Source organism: Nannospalax galili, unplaced genomic scaffold (genome assembly GCF_000622305.1).
Source record: "Nannospalax galili isolate Female #2095 unplaced genomic scaffold, S.galili_v1.0 scaffold1021, whole genome shotgun sequence".
In the NCBI taxonomy this organism is placed as follows: Eukaryota; Metazoa; Chordata; class Mammalia; order Rodentia; family Spalacidae; genus Nannospalax; species Nannospalax galili.
The window spans coordinates 507,488-524,381 of record NW_008344095.1 but is presented as its reverse complement, the minus strand read 5'-3'; the positions used below and the strand labels follow the sequence as shown (position 1 = coordinate 524,381).

The 16,894-nt window shown below is 44.4% G+C and overlaps 1 protein-coding gene across 2 annotated transcripts in view; it reads right to left on the bottom strand.

Moving 5' to 3' along the window:
- Window positions 1-16,894, bottom strand: part of Fndc3b (fibronectin type III domain containing 3B) — a 342,813-nt gene that overhangs the window by 132,592 nt on the left and 193,327 nt on the right. The gene's annotated exons all lie outside the window — the stretch shown is intronic.

Below are 16,894 nucleotides of genomic sequence, written 5' to 3'. Positions count from 1 at the left end.
TTAGAAATTATACAGGGCCACCAAAAGTAACCATAGCCAGCAAAAGAGGCTCATTTCTTATTAATACAAGGGAATCTTGATGGCAGTTTCCCACATTTATTTAGCAGGAAGAAATTCAAGGCTCTGTACACAGGAAAGACCCACCATTAGTGGGGATGAAACAGGCTTAACAGTGAATTTTTTACCCAGCATCTCAGTTTGTCAAAACAAGTATCTCATCCTGACTGCTCTTCATCTTGTCCAATTCTGGCTTTCAAACCTGCATAATAAACTCTCCTAACTCTTTCCAACTACAGTGGAATTCTGTATTTTAACTAGAGTCTTACAAAATGAAATAAATAAATAGAAAGCAAATTCATCAATTCATATTATCTATAAAAGATGTTTAGAAGTATCTTTACATGAGTTCTGCCCTTGAACTTCTGCCAACTTGAATCTGTTTCAGATATATCCAAGGAGTAAGCTCTTGTGGGGGACTTCAGACACCATACACATAGGAAGATGAATACTATGAGGTCAGATAGTGAGGGCTGGAAAGGTGATGCGGCTGAAGTGGTCCAGCGTGGCCCCTCTGACCCTAAACCATTCTGGCTATCTGAGAAAGGCACCATGCTACCATGCTAATAGCAAGAGAACTCTCTCAGCACACAGCAGGCCCCAGGCACAAAGGGAAGAATGGCAGAGAACTGGAAGGGACAGAGGCAGCAAGGAGGGGACAGACCCAGGCAAGCCCATTTACACTGGGGAAAGGGGCTCCCTCTGTGCTAAACTGGAAAGGAAAATACATAGGGTGGATTAGACAACGTCGCCCTGGTTGCTGTGTGTGGGTGAACTGGAGGGAACTAAGTTACGGCAGCAAGACTAGCTAAGGGAACACAAATTCCATTTGACATGTACACTCTATGGAAGGGCTCATGTGTACACAGGCACACGCGCACGCACACACACACTCCAACACTCTAATGATACCAGAAATTTAGGAAAAGTCACATTTCGTGACATGTTCTGGAGATACAGAAACTTGTTACGTAATCAATTTTCTAGGCCTGTGTTTTCATATTTCATGTTAATATCTATGAGGAATTCCAAGTCAAGTGACCAAGAAAGAGTGTATATCTGATAAAGTGCCCTGGGAAAGTCATGCATCTGTTCTACAAAGATGCATCAGGAGGCAGCCAGCTCCTGCCCGGTAGCAACCACCACAGCTGAAGCCATCCTGGTTTCTACTGCTGCGATCCAGGGACACATTACAGTCAGGACTAGAACATTGCTCTTCATAGCGAGTAATAACAAAGGCCATAAGTCAGATTCTCTGCATTTAAGACTTTAACATATTTCCACAAGAAAAGGCAAATTTACCTAAATAGAAAATATATTTAGCTGTTCTCAAATAGTAAAGTAACTTACCAGACAGACTTAAACAGTTTTTTCCAAAGTCCTTTATTTTTCTCATCTAAATTGGTTCCAAAAGGAACTGGCATCGTATGCTGTGATTGATGCTCTTCTGGAAAAAAACATGTAAGTAGCTAAAAGCAAAGGCTCATGAGGATGGGTAGAGTGAAGTGGCTTAGACAGAGCCCTAGATTCATCAAAAGACAGACTAGGAAAAACACTCCTAGTTGATGTGGTTCAGTCCCCGGATGCTCACCCTTCACTTAACAGCCTCACAGTATCTCAAGGGTTGAACACACAGCTAGACGGGCTGAGCATGAGCCTGGCTACGGGGGCCCACCGGACTCATCTCTGCCTTCTGTTTCCCATCTGCTGACAGCCATGGTTATGTACCTGCTGTCCCGACATGAGGGTCGTGCCCGATTCTGCATCACCAAGCTGAGTTCTCCAGTCTGGCCAAATCCCTTCCCCTTCCAGGTGTTTTCTTCTAGCATGATTGGCAGAATCCGGGCTCTAGGTCCACTTTTATTCCTCAAATCAACCTCATTGCTTCGTAACTTTCTGTGACTATTTTTTTTTAAGCTCACAGTAGAGTTCTGAGTAATCGGATGGTGTGTGATGGTGTTGAAATGATAAAATCTTGAATGCTTGACTCTGATGTGTATGTACGTGTGTGTACGTATGTCCATGTACTCAGATCCAAGTATATCCATGCATACAGATCCATGCACAGATGTGTACAGTCATTGATGCACACATATGCCACCAAATTTGACAGAATTATATAATTCTGGAAGAAAGAATAACAGATATTAAATATTCTTTCATATAGTTAAAATCTTCTGCTTTTCTGTGTTGGGCAAAATACCCACTCAAAGGTAAAAATTAAAATCTGTGAAACACTAAATTCACTGTGGCAAGGACTAATTATTGTAAACAACATGGCAGATAACCAGACTTGACTTTATCATCCATATGACACCTCAAGGACTGATAACTCCTCGTCAAGATCAGACCAGTCAAGACTCCTAGGTGGAAGTCCTCAAGGAGAAGACACCACAATCCACGACATCAGCTAGATGGGCTTCAGTGAACAGGCCCCAGCATTTGTGGGTCTTCATGGAAGACACTAATCATTTAAGGAATAGCATAGACTCAATAAGGATTTTCTTTTCAAGTTTGGTGAGTTTTTTAAAATTTATTATTTTTATTTTATGTGTATGAGTGTATTGCCTGCATGTGGGTTGGTACACTCATGTTGTACAATGCCCACAGAGGTCAGAAGAGGGCGTTGGATCCCCTGGAACTGGAGCTATGAACGGTGGTTAGTCACCATGTGGGTACTGGGAATCAAACCTGGGTCTTCTGCAAGAACAGTCAGTGCTCTTAACCACTGAGCCATCTCTCTAACCCCTAATTTAATGAATTTTATGGTTAAACTGTCATGTTTGCTTTCTGAAGAAATCACATGCCCAAAATAGGGCACATTCATGTTTTTTTTTTTTTTAGACAGCGTCTCTGCAGCCCCAGCTGGCCTGGAACTTGCTATGTAGACCAGGCTGGCCCCGATCTCACATAGATTTGCCTGCCTGTCTCCCAAGCTCTGGGATTAAAGGTATGTGCCACCATACCTGGTCCTTGTGTAATTTCTTAAGAAATGAAATCAATTACATTTGTTACTTAGAAGGAATTATACAAATCCTATTACTTAACTTCATTAAATATATCCACAAAATACATACCCCCCCCATTTTACCTGTCCATTTATCCATGATGCAACTCACTCCTACTGGCAAGGTGAATATTATGGTTTAGATACAAAATGATCCCAGGTTTGCAGGATGGTTGTCAATGAAGGTGCTTGCTGAAGGGGGGGGGGGCTGATTCCTGGAACTCATGTGACGTTAGGAGAGAAATGACCCTACCAAGTTGTCCTCTGACCTCCACATGCATGTCACGGCATACACACATGTGCCTTATACAGGTACAACTGTAATAGATATGAAATGATCACAAAGGCTTATGTGGTGAAGGTGTGGCCCCAGCTAGCTGCACTACTGAGAGAGGACTGGATCATGAGGATGACTTAACCCACTGAAGAGTTCATAGCTGACTGGCACAAGGTGAACCTGTTTGGAGAAAGTAGGTTACTGGGTACATTGGTTTCTGAGGTCACATCTTGTCCCTGACCCCTTCCCTCTCATTTTCTCTGCTTCCTGATTAACATAAAGTGAGCAGCTTTCCTCTCTACACCTTTCACAGGCCTGAAAGCAATGGAGCCAATCAGCCATGGGTGAAACCTCAGAGCACTGAGCCAAAGTAAATCATCATCCTTTGAAACTGTTCCTCCCAGGTAATTTGTCACGGCAATGAGAAGCTGAGAAAAACACAAGGGAAAAGGGAACAGATATCACAGCACTCAACTTGAGGACTTTCCTGTATTAGCTTAATTTCCTATGCTAACTCTCCCTGTGTGAACTGCCTACCTCTGCAGAGGACTACCAGTTACGTCACTAGAGACAGACAGATGTGCTGTGTTTACACAATATACCTCAAACTCTACGGCCAGTGCTGAGGAAGGTGAGGGACTGTGTCAATCAGAGCTAACAGGATGTGAGGTCAAGAGCTAATTCTGGCCAGATTTCTACAACAGAAGTGCTGAAGCAACACAGAGTAACTGAAAGTGGCTTCTGAAAGGACGGCCACATGCAGCCCTTGGAGTATGCAAGTTATCTGACACTGCTAAGCTGTGGGGTAACGTGATTAAGGGCTGTGGGATGAGAAAATTACCCTGGGTTACCAGATGGGCCTTAAATGAATTCATGTGTTCTCTTTTTAATTAATTAATTTTTATTTTATGTGTACAGATGTCTTGCCTGCATGTATGTTAATGCACCTGCACATGCAATGCACACAGAAGCCAGAGGGCATCAGATCCCCTGGGACTGGAGTTACAGACAGTTGTTAGCCACCATGTCGGTGCTGAGAATCGAACCTGGGTCCTCTGCAAGAGCAGTCAGTGCTCTTAACCATTGAGCCGTCTCTCCATTCCCTCTAGAGGAAGATTTGACACCCACAGGAGAGAGATACATGGTCAGCTGGAGACAGGAGGAGGCTAGCGAGGCAGCTACTAGTATCCCCTGGGAGCCTGGCCCAAGGAGCTCCCTGATTTCAGCCTAGTGACTCTCCTCTCGGACTTTTGATCTCTAAAACCGCAATCTACAGGCTCTGACACAAGGAAAGAATGATTTCCTGTTATTTTACATTACCATCTTGGTGGTATTGTTAGTCACAGGAAAGTAACACACACAGTTTGTGCTATGTGTTCAAGTTCTCCATGGATGACGGTTAGAATAATACAGGAGACAGCAGAGGAACTGGGCCCTCAGAAAGCAACAGAACCAGTGCTGGTGCCTGTGCATGACTTGATCGCATATTATTATTTCTACTCCATTCTCCTACAAAGACAGAACTGAGATCTATTACTGAATTTTGAGGGCCTGGCAGACAGAGGAGGTCTACTCAGAATGTTAAAATAAAGGAGAGTATGGACACTAACCCATGTTCAAATGCAGTTTCAGTTAAAGCTCTTTTTCTACTGATCAGGTACATTAAAAATGATTCTGAAATGCTAAGGGGAACATCTATTCCTGACTGCAGTAGACAGCACGCTTTTGAATATGCTCAATTGGAGAATGTCCTTAAATAATGATTTTATATAGGGTGCCCATAAATCCAAGTCTAACGGAAACTGAATAAAATGGAAAAATTACAGGCAAATGTTCCCACAAAACTTCAGTTCTCAAATGATTCGCATTTCTCTTAAGTAACTTTCCAGGCACAAAACCACCATCTCAGCAGAGTATAATTATCGCAATTGTCACCTACTGTCACCACCAGTCTGAGGAGGTTTATTTTCTACAATAGTGTCTCACAGCATTAATCAATAGAATTCTAGCCATTATGCCAAGCAAACACCTTGGGCACTGTGCTCTTGCTCCTTTTATTTCTTGGTATCTTTTGGGGACATGATCTCATGTAGCCTAGGAAAGTCTGGAACTCTTTATGTGGCCAGATCCTCCTGCCTCTACCTCCCAATCCTGGGATTACAGGCATGTGGTACCATGCAAGGTTCTATTCTGTGCTATCTATAAAATCCAATTCAGCCTTAAATAAGTTACTGCCCCACTGCTTCTCCAAAATAGAGCATTTCATATGCTGGTTGTGAAACTAACATATTAGTGAACAAATCACCTGAGGTCCTTGCCGTTCAATGCTTCTCCCCACCCTAAGCCTTTTAATTCTTTTTTAACATTTTGAATTAACTCTGCCATAACAACAGGTGAGAAATAGAATAGAAATATACTTGGTTTGGATGCTATGAATTGGCAGGCATAGTGAAGGTTTGGACCCAGGTTAAATCATATAAAATTTCTAGTATTTGATTACGTTTGACCTATTAAAAATAGCAACGTCCTTGGGTCTATCCATATTACAAATGAATCCCAGAAAGAGTTTTAGGTTCCAGGTTCTCTTCATACACTGAGTCTTTACCACAACTGTTAATACCATCTTCTAAACTCCTCTCCAGGGCTGTTTAACTGCTACTGAGGATATTACTAAAGATTAAAAATTAACAAATGGGGCCAGGCACAGTGGAGCATACCTGTAATTCCAGTACATAGGACTGAGGCTGGAGGATCAGCTCAAGGCCAGCCTGGGCTATGTAGCAAGACCCTGTCTCAATATGGAGGAGCATGGCTGCAGAGTCATAAACAACTGGCCCCATACGATCTTACAAACCTGATGTGGAAAATAAGCATGTATGCACTGCATAATCATACCGAGAGGAGGTCAAAAGGTCACCGCGACACTTATACTACAACCTAAAATAGGATCTTCTGTGAAGTACTAGTGTGGTATGCTTATCTAATGCAAAAGAGACAGCTTTGTCTTCATGCCTGAAGTTCTACACGGTGCTGAGACCACTACAGTCAGAGATTAAAATCTATGACAACAGTGCTTCGCACACATGTAATTAATTCTTATAGGAACTGAAAACATCGTTTTCAAATTGAAAAGCAGTCTGCACGTTTGAGTCACCTTCCCACGCCGTAACCAGCAAATGATGCTTTCAATATACTTTAAAAACGAACACAACAATTTGAGAGCTGAATAAGTAAAGCACCAAGAGCCCCTTTCCACTTAAGTAGCACATGATTTTTAAGAGCGTTCAACAGACACTGGTCTCTTATGGAGCTCTTTGCAGCAACACTGCACCAAAAGATAAATCTTCCCAAAGGACTAAATATTCATTTTTAAAATGTGCTTGGCAAGACACTCAAATAGTTTTGAGGAACGCAGTGAACCTTAACTATGGCAGTTTCTCTAGCCCTCTTGGTTTTAGGGCTTTTATAAAAGTTCCCATCTCATTTGTCTTTTCAAATAATCAGGGGAAAGAGGTCGGTGGGCATGCAGCAAGCGAATTAAGGAATAAACGCGTTTATGAAAGACTTTTCAAAAAATAACTGCTAGATCAGTTTTTTTTACTCAGTTTTTGAAGGTTGCTTTTGTGGGTGATTCGGATAAATCTACAAAGCAAGACAGGAGTTCCACAGAAGGGCTGCACATGCTCTTTTTATTACATGTGGGGGTAATATGAGAGTGATTTTGGTTTGTCAGAGTACTTAGGGTAATCATACCTCAACTACTATGGCAGATTGCTTTCAAGAAGGGCAAACTAACTCAAGGATGAAGGAGAGGTAGTTGCTTTCTTTCTTCAGCTTAATTTTCAACTTAAAACCCCAAACTAGAAAAATTCTGATTCTAGGTTTTAAGAATATCAAAACTCAAGAACACCAGGTGACCAACTCTGGATTGCCATTCTGAACGTAAGTCAAAATGATGTATTGCTACTCTTTTAAATCCTACTAAAATTTAATTAATTAATTAAGTAAGTAAATAAGTACAGGGTCTCACATTGCCCAGGCCTCCAACTCACTACATAGCTGAGGATGACTTTGAACATCTGGTTCTCCAGCCTCTACCTCCCAAGACCTGAGATTACAGGCATTTACCAGGCTCAGTTTATGCTGGGACTCAGACCCCTGACTTCACCCATGCCAGCACTCTGCCAACAGCTGCATCCCCAGACCCAAGAACTGATTTGAATTTGCTTGTGAAATCAATGTGTGTTGGCATCACAAAACCGTCAGGAAAACCAAAAATGAGAAAAGCACATTTTATTCACATGGAGAGTTATTCCAAGAAGACCTTCTGGTTAAAAAAAAAAAAAGTCCATAGGTCAGAACAGGGCAAAAGGCTTTCTAGTATCTTCCCTGCCCAACCACCTCTCTGGAACACATTAGCTAAGTGGTAAGCATGGACTACACAAAATGGAACTACAAAACCTCCCTTATTTTGACTCATCTTTTTCCACATTATCTTTGTTCCACGTCATCTAATCTTCCTGACACCGCGCCATGTTCTTCCTGCCACTGTTTCCCTGTTTGCATGGCTTCCTCATATTTCAATATGCCATTCTTCTGAGGTCCTTCTCACTTCTCTCCCTCCTCCTGATTTCCCAGTCTTCCTGAGCTGCCCATTCTCTTTTGTGCCTAAGGCACAACCCCCGCCCAGCATCTGATCATTTCTGTCTTCTCTGGCCTCTTCACCAACACGGAAAGTCTCACTCTTCTGATACAGCTACAGAGAAACAGTCTCAGGGCTGTGGCGACAAACAGCTCAGCTGGTAAAGTGTGTGCCTTGTACTTCACCCGAACCTGAGTTCTACTTCTGGAACCCGTGTTAAGAAACAAACAAACAAAGGCTTATAATCCCAGCCCTGGGGAAGCAGATACAAGCAGCTTCCTGGAGCTTGCTGGCTAGCCAGCCTAGGCAAATCAGGAAGTTCAAGGCCAGTGAGACCCTGTCTCAAAGTTAAAAAAAGAATGGACAGGTGGACAGCACCAGATGAACAACACTTGTGATTGTCCTCTGGCCACCAGCTGCACATGCATCTGCACATGCGTGTGCACACACACAAAGAGGTGATGGGAGGGGGGTTTCTAAAATGTAAATTTCACAGCAGCTGGAGCAGAGTAGCCGGCTCAAGCCCAGTACTGGGTACCAACACTCACCACTTTGCAAATCACATGTTCTGAGTGAGTACTGCTATTTTCTACTTCACGTTTTGTGTTGTTTATTCTGTGATTTCAGGGCCTAGCTATAGCACAAAAAGAAATAGAGCCTGCTGCACTGTGTGAGTGTTGGACGAATTCAGAGTGAAAGTGAACGCTGACTGTGGCAGAAAATGTGACATAAGCACGTCTGCAACACTCGCTGCAGTTGTCCTACTACAATGTGACCATCAAATCCAGAAATCGAACACTCTGCTTTTGCATGGGCCGGTTTAGGTGATGATCCCAGAATGCCACTCAATGGAAGGAGATGCAGTAGATGACAATGTGACCTAACTGTAGGAAATCTGCCAGAATGCTGAGACCTATCCAGACGGGGTATTAACAGAGAAGGCTGGCTCTACAGTCATGTGGTGTCCAGCCTCCATGACACCCTACCAGACCCTCAATCCTTGCCCCTTGGCATAGACAGCTGTGCAGACCCTACCCACAGTGCATCAGGGCAGGAAGGTGCACCTGCAGAATGTGGAAGTGACAGTGTATGGTGCCATAGTGAAGATGGTGAAACCCAGTGATCTTCTCCATCTGGCTCAGATGCCATTTTCATCTGCTCAACTGCCCTAGAGAAAGTGAGAGAGAAGGTACGGTCCACCCAAGTCATCTCTAGTTAACTGCTCCCCCTTTCCCAACACCTCTAAACACAGCAAAATAATCTAGAGTATTCAATATGCCAAGTGGGTTCAAATAGAGTCTAACTGGTCTGTTGTAACTTACTCCTCAGGTCTCTAGACAATTCGGTCCAGCCAGGAGGCAGAGGACAGAGGAAGAGTCTGGGATGGTGCTACCAGGCTGTGCAGGTTGGCAACAGCTGATTTTCAGAGTGGATGCCCCCTAAATCCCCTCCCATCACACATCCTTGGCCTGACCCAGACTGCAGAAGGCCCGATGTCTCCATATTCTGAGCCACAGGAAGCAATTCTCATAAGCAGAGAAATGGCATAGTCTTTCTTCAACAACACTTAACATTTGTAAATGACTTGGCAATTGGCCACAATTGTACTAAGAACTCATGAAAACCCTCTAAGCCAGTGCTATCGATTGCCCCCATTTTACACATATGTGAAGAAAAACTATGAGAGATGAGCATCCATACCCAAGGGTACAAACATGGCTCGTAAGTGACAGGGCTGAGACTGAATCTAGACCTATAAGATCCTAACTGCAGGGGCTGGGGAGATGGTCCCAAGGTTTAGAACACTGGCTACTCTAGCAGAGGACCCAGGTAGTGTTCCCAGCACCCACATGTGGCTAACAACCAGTAAGTCCAGTTCCAGGGGATCTGATGCCCTCCTTGGTCATAGCATATCCATGGTACACTTACTCACATGCAGGCTAAACACTCATACACATTAAAAACAAAAGACTTAAATTTTTTTCAAAGATCCCAATTGTATGTGATGCCAATGACTTCTAACCCAGTTAGAATTCATTTCAGCCGAATGAGAGAACAACATACAAGTTTCAATTCGGTCAAATTGAAGGTTATATATCCACTAGAAACATAGTACCATATCATCATTTCTATAAGCTGCTTAAAGGGCTCTTGGGAATGACATGCACTTCACCAACATGGGTTCTGATGTCATCTAAATGCTGCTCTGAGCAGCGCCCAAGAAAGTAAAAACGCAGAGAAAATAACATGGGTCTGTAGAGCTAAGTATTACATTTGGGGGAAACTCATCAAAATTCTGCCCTCAAACTTCTGTGAACATTTACTTCAAGAGAAAAAGAAAACCAAAGAGTATTTTTTTGCATGTTGTCTTTTTATATTTAGGTTTAAAAAGTGTCAAGCTTCAAGTATGATTTAATGGGTTAAGACTCTCAAATTGACATGGCAAAAATATCCCATATTGCCTATTGAAAGAATCAGTGGTTAGCATCTCTGCTTACATACTCTAACAGGAATGTGGGAAGGAGGGGAGGCACCAAGGGCAAAAAGCTAAGTGACAGGACTTGACAGGGACAGATCTATACTCATTAATAACAATTTGGGCACCACACTTTCCTCTTTGCTGAGATGCCAAATATGTCTTTGTAACAGTAAAGCCAACATCTTAGTAAGGGGGGTGGAGTGGGGACTGGCATGCTGTGGTCTTACAGAAAAAGTTATTCATAGTTTGATTTGTTTGATTCTTCCTGTCCTGGGCCTCAGAGAAGAATGGCCAAGTCAGAAAGCCCAGGCGTATGCCTTAGAAAAATAACCCTCAATCCCTCCCCCCATCCCACACAGACAGCTGCAAGGTCTTGAAGTCAACTTGACCCTCACCAGAGCCTCTCCTAGGTCGCCCAGACTCAGGGACCAGAGCTGGCGGTCAATGCTGGATGGACATGGTGGTGTTAATTGCCTAGTTTCCTGCCAAGGAGAATGTTTTTCACATTCTGATCCAGGGACCCACATTGTCCTTTAAAAAGTAAAAACTACTTGGGCTTGCTCGGACTATTTTTGCTTTCCAGACTGTACTTGGCGGCAAGATGGGTGAATTCCAGGAATCTGAGCTCACTTTTCACTTTTTTTTTTTTTCATGTTTTCTTGATATTTTTGCCATGGTCAAGAGTCTCGGGCAGCAGCAAACAGGCGAAAACAATTCAGGGTTTACCATCCATCAATGATAGAGGTACAGATGAAGCAATCCCGAAACATCTAGAAGCTATAGCTCCAATGCAGAGAGGGCAGCACACACTCCGTCAACCCTGTCGAGCAGGCAGTGATCCCCACTATCTCCTGCCTTCCAAATGCCCTAAGCATGCCTACGAGGCTGTGTGGTCAAAGATAGACAAGCTTCCAAGGAAAGAATGAGCTGCCAGCGAGGGACGCAGCGTCCAGTAAATCTACTTTACCCAAAAGAGCATCAGCATTATCTGACAGCAGGCCAAGTACAAGAAATTCCAGAAGAAAATCTTCCTTGACTCAACATTCCAGAGCTTGTTAACCTTAGGCACGTCACTCCAAACAAAGGATGACACTATGGGCTCAGCACAGGTGGATGTGGCCGGGCCCTGCAGAGCCCACGCCATTTAGCCAAAGAAAGAATCGAGGTCTACAAATACAAATGTGCAGAACCCCACACGGAAGATGAAAAACACCACTGTAAACCTTAATGCAGTAACTGCTCTCTCTCTCTCTCTCTCTCTCTCTCTCTCTCTCTCTCTGCATGCCTGTACACATGTGGGTGCATGTGCACATGTGTGTGGAGACCCAAAGTTGATGTTGAGGTCTTCTTCAATCACGTTTCACTTCCTGTTGAGAAAATGTTTCTCAGCTGAACCCAGAGCTCAACACCTGGCTAGCCTAGGTGGCCACTTGCCAGGGAATGCCTGCCTGGATTTTTTTCACATGGGTTCTGGGGATTCAAACACTGGTCCTCACACTTGTGTCATAAGTGCCTTGTGCTCTGAAGGGGTTCTCCAGTCCTTGGTGAAATCTTTTCAAGAATAATTTTACTAAGAATCAACGTACACACTAATTTTGGATAGACACTGCTGTCTTTGCGTGAGAGGGATGTGTGTGTAAATGTATGATGTTGGCGTGGGGGGCCCACATATGCAACAGTTTTCCACCTTGAGGTGGTATCTCCTGTTCACCACTATGTGTGCAGGACTAACTGGTCTTTCAGGGATTCTCCTGTCTGTTACCCATGTGCAACTGAATTGAGCTTTATGTGGGTCCTGGGGGGTTGAAATACGGTCCTTATGCTTACTTGGCAAGTGCTTTTACCTACTGAGTCATCTCTTCAGCCCAGATCCTGCTTTTTGAGCAGTGACTACAAAATATGGGCAGAGAAAACAAAAAATGTCAAAGAAGACCACCTGAGAAATAATTCAAATCTAAGCAACTGGTGACCAGGTTACTATGGGATTAGAAGGTAGAGTGGTTATCTGAGGAGGAAAGGCAGGAGTAACGTGCCCCCTTGGCATTCTGTGTTTCATCAGAAACTGTGACTCTATTTCGTGGAATTTGCTTTAAAGTGTAACTGAATCTTTGGATTGCTAACTATTCCAAAGGTCAAATGCCACAAGTCTGCCCTATGTGCTTTTTCTTCTATATTTGGAATTCTTACCATTGTGTCTAAGTTTCTTCCCCACACAGCACCATGAGTGGTAGAGGTCTCGGTGGAAGCTGCTGCTTCAGTATTAGCAACACACAAAGAACCCTCCACCACGCGCACATCACCGGCACTGTTGTTCCACGATAGATATGCTTTCATTTAAATCATGCATTTTAACCGAATGCTCTCCCACCTCCCCTCCCCATTCCCACCTTCTCACCTTCATCATTTATTTTGGGTTTTTAATACAAGGCCTCCCTGTAGCCCCAGCTGGCCTAGAACTCACTCTGTAGACCAGGCTGTCCTCACAGAGGTCATCTGCCTCTGTTGCCCAGGAGCTGGCATTAAAGGTGTGCACCACCATGCCTATCCACATGTGTCATTTAAAATCATGGGTCGGACTTGCATGACACTCACAAAACCATTCTTTGTCAAATGTGACCGTGTTCACCGTCACATGGAGTGCCCTTTGAACTGCCAGTCCCTTACTCCTCCTAACACCACTATCTCAATAATAAAGGTGCATGTCTCCCGGCTTCTAGAGCTGCTGCTGAGGCTCTGACTGGCCAGGACCTAGGCCATGACTGGTCTGGGAGAAAGCCCTGTAGAGGATGCTCAACCACAGGCATCCCCATTTTACCTGTGCTCAGGGTACATGTGTCCATGTGTGTGTCCATTTGTGTGTCCATGTATGATGGTGGCCAGGATAGAGGGACACTGCATTGAACTAGCAGTCTACAGGTGACTATCCTCCACTTCTGTCTCCTCTCCACCAATCTGCACATGCACACATGCAGTGTACATGCATGCACATGTGTATACACACATACACAGACGCTCGTCATCATCTTTAATGACACTGCTCCAGGGTGTTTTGGTTTTTTTATGTATGTATGTATGTATGTATGTATTTAGTGTATGAGTGTATTAGCTGCATGTATGTAAGTGCACCCATGTCCTGCAATGCCCATGGAGATCAGAAGAGGGCATCAGATCTGTAGAACTGGAGTTACAGATGGTTGTTAGTTGCCATATGGGTGCTGGGAACTGAACTGCTGTGCCATCCCTCCAGTCCCTTATTTTATTTATTTATTTATTTATTTATTTATTTATTATTTATTTTTGTCTTTTTGAGACAGGGTATCCCTGGGGACCCAGCTGGCCTGGAACTCAGTATGTAGACCAGGCTGGCCTCAATCTCACAGAGATCTGCCTGCGTCTACCTCCCGAGTGCTGGGATTAAAAGCATGCACCACGACGCTCAGCTTACCCTTATGTTTTTTCAAACAAGGCCTCCCTATGTGGTTCATTCAGGCCTTGAACTTACAATCGTATTACCTCAGCATGCCCAGTGGTGGGACTGGAGGCATGTACCACATACCAGGCAGGGTTTATACTGTTGGTAGTGGATCCTCACCAGCACTTTTATTTGTACTCTACGTTCATGTGCTGCTTCCTGAAGACATATGAGCAGCTCATGTCATTTGGAGAGGCCAGATGACAACCCTGCTGAGAACTGGGGCCCAACTCCCACTCAGGAACCTCCCAATACCAAATACTTTGGTTTCCATCATGAATAAAATGGTAGGAATGACACTCCCCTCTCACGGAGGAACAAGACTTCAGCCTCTGGGGTGAGCAGTCAGGACCTATTTCAACTAGCTTCTGGCCACAGAGCAGGCTGAAGGCCCTCGCTCTTGCACAATTAATCTACACAGAAGGACCAACTCTTTCCACTCTTGCCCTTGAACATCTGTGGGCTCTGCACCATTCTAACATCAAAGGCAGGAGAGGAAGAGAAAAAGGGGAGGCAACAAAATCTTGAGCTACTTTCTCCTAACATCTGCTACTGTAAGACCTTGAGGGGACAGGCTTGCTGGAGGACGGGACTTCTGAGCTGGTTCTGGAAGAGCTGAGCTAGAATTTGCTAGATGGAGGAGCTGGAAGAACAGGCAGGAAAAGATTATGAGGCCAGTCAATAGAATGGGGTAAACCACAGGGAGTCTGGTGGGGACTCTAAAATACCACACAAGGCAGGAGACTAGATAGCAGGCAGTTTAGACAACTGGGTTTTCTCAGAGGCTTGGGAGGGAACAGCACGTTCAGATCAGATTCAGCTGTAGCCATAACACGGGAGATGGGATAATCACAGATCTTAAAATTCGAGGCAATCCTTCTGGATGGTATCGTAAGGATCAGACTGAGCCAAGGGAATCTCAAGTGGAGCTTATGAGGGACATACACAGAGACATCAAGGACGGAGTGCACGAAAAAGGAGGCCTGAAATTCTTTCAAACTAAGCCCCACACTGAGGTCATGAGAAGCGTGTAAGTCCAGACACCAACTCTACCAGAGGCGCCAGTGCTTTCCTACCTGTAGCAACCTCTCTCAGGACAGCCTGGACGCAGTTTTCAGGGCAGTGGTTCAGGAATACAGGGCTAGCCTCCACAACCTAAGAAAGGCTCAAGCAAAGGAAGTCCCCCTGGCTTACAGGAGAAGGGACGTGACGGAGGGAGGCTGGAGGGGAAGGAAGGGCTGGGGATGTAGCTCAGTGGTACAGTGGTTGCCTAGCAAGCACAAGCCCTGGGCTCAGCCCCCAGCACCACACAGACCAGGAGCAGCAGTGCCTATTTGTAATCCTAGCACTTGAGAGGTGGACAGGAGGATCAGGAATTGGAGGGGTGAGAGAGAGGAAAAGGTAGCAGAGAAAACGCTTTCAGGAGAGGTGAGCTTATGCCAAGAGTCCCAAGCAAGAGAGAACAAAGAATACTCATGCACTGCGGACAACCAGGACAGCACGGTGTAAAACTGAGCTAGGCTATTTTTAATTTTTTAAAATTTTCCTTTGAATGCCAGGGCTGGTGGCACAGGCCTTTAATCCCAGCACTTGGGAGGCAGAGGCAGGTGGATCTCTGTGAGTTCAAGGCCAGCCTGGTCCACATAGCGAGTTCCAGCTGAGACTACAGGGAAATCCTTTCTCAAAAAGACCCCCCAAATTTTTTTCTTTTGGATTTTTGAGACAGGGTCTCACTATGTACACCAGCTGGCCTGGAACTTGCTATGTAGACCATGCCAGGCTGGCCTTGATCTCACAGAGATCCGCCTGCCTCTGCCTCTGCCTCCTGAGTGCTGGGATTCGAGGTGCGTGTCACCACTGCTGGCCTTTATTTTTTAATATTTAATCAGGGGAATTAAAATATTGTAATTTTTATTGTACACTGTACAAAAAATTGCACAGAAGTACAAATCACTGTACAGATGAGGGTACAGACAAATTAGTAAGTAACAATGCCTTATTCGAACCAAGCATGTCTGACATCAAAGTCCGAGCTGTTCTCTGCCCAAGTCATACCATGAGTTCCAAGAGACTGCAAGGAGACAGGAATTCTGTCCGTCTCTGAGGGATGATGGGTTTTGGCATACAGAGCTGTTTTCCTGAAGGGTGAGCTCCTTGAGTAATGTAGCAATTTGTTCCAGGAAGAGGAAACAGGGAGGGAGGCTGCATGTGTTCAGAGAGAAAGCTTGCTCTGGAAAACAAAGCCATTAACTCAGGGCTCATTTTACAAGTGTGAACATATAGGGAGTACCTACTATGTGCGGAGCACAGTACTGGGACGTGGTGGTCTATGAAACAAAGATGCCACCTTACACCATACACAATGTGTGACTGCTATGTTCACAAGAGCCATCCTTAACCTTACAATAGCTGCCTTTTGTCTTGACTAGTATCCCAATGGAGGATTGACTAAAACAAAAAAAGGTCAAGACGAGAAAATCATTGATAAGATTTTGATTTCACAGCTCTGAAATGAGGTCCGGGCATCTCGGGTTAGAAGTCCCAGCTGTTTTTCTGAAACAGTTAACAGAGAATTAGGACTCAAGAAAAGGGCCATCAATTCACCTCCGTCCCTTTAGTACATCTTTTTACATCAGCATCCGCTTCTTACTTTTTAAAAGAGTACTTGGTTTGTTTTGTTTTTTTAAATATTTTATTTATTTTTATGTGTATGTGTGTATTGCCTGCACCCATGTCGTGCAATGCCCGTAGAGGACAGAAGAGATCCCCTGGAACTGGAGTTACAGACAGTTGTTAGCTGCCATGTGGGTGCTAGGATTCGAACCTGGGTCTTCTGCAAGAACAGCCAGTGTTCCTAACCACTGAGCCACCTCTCCAGCCCAGGGGTACTTAGTTTTATCATTAAGTCCAGGTGCAAATTTAAAGTTTACTCTTCCCCTCATCTTCTCCTTTTGGTTCTA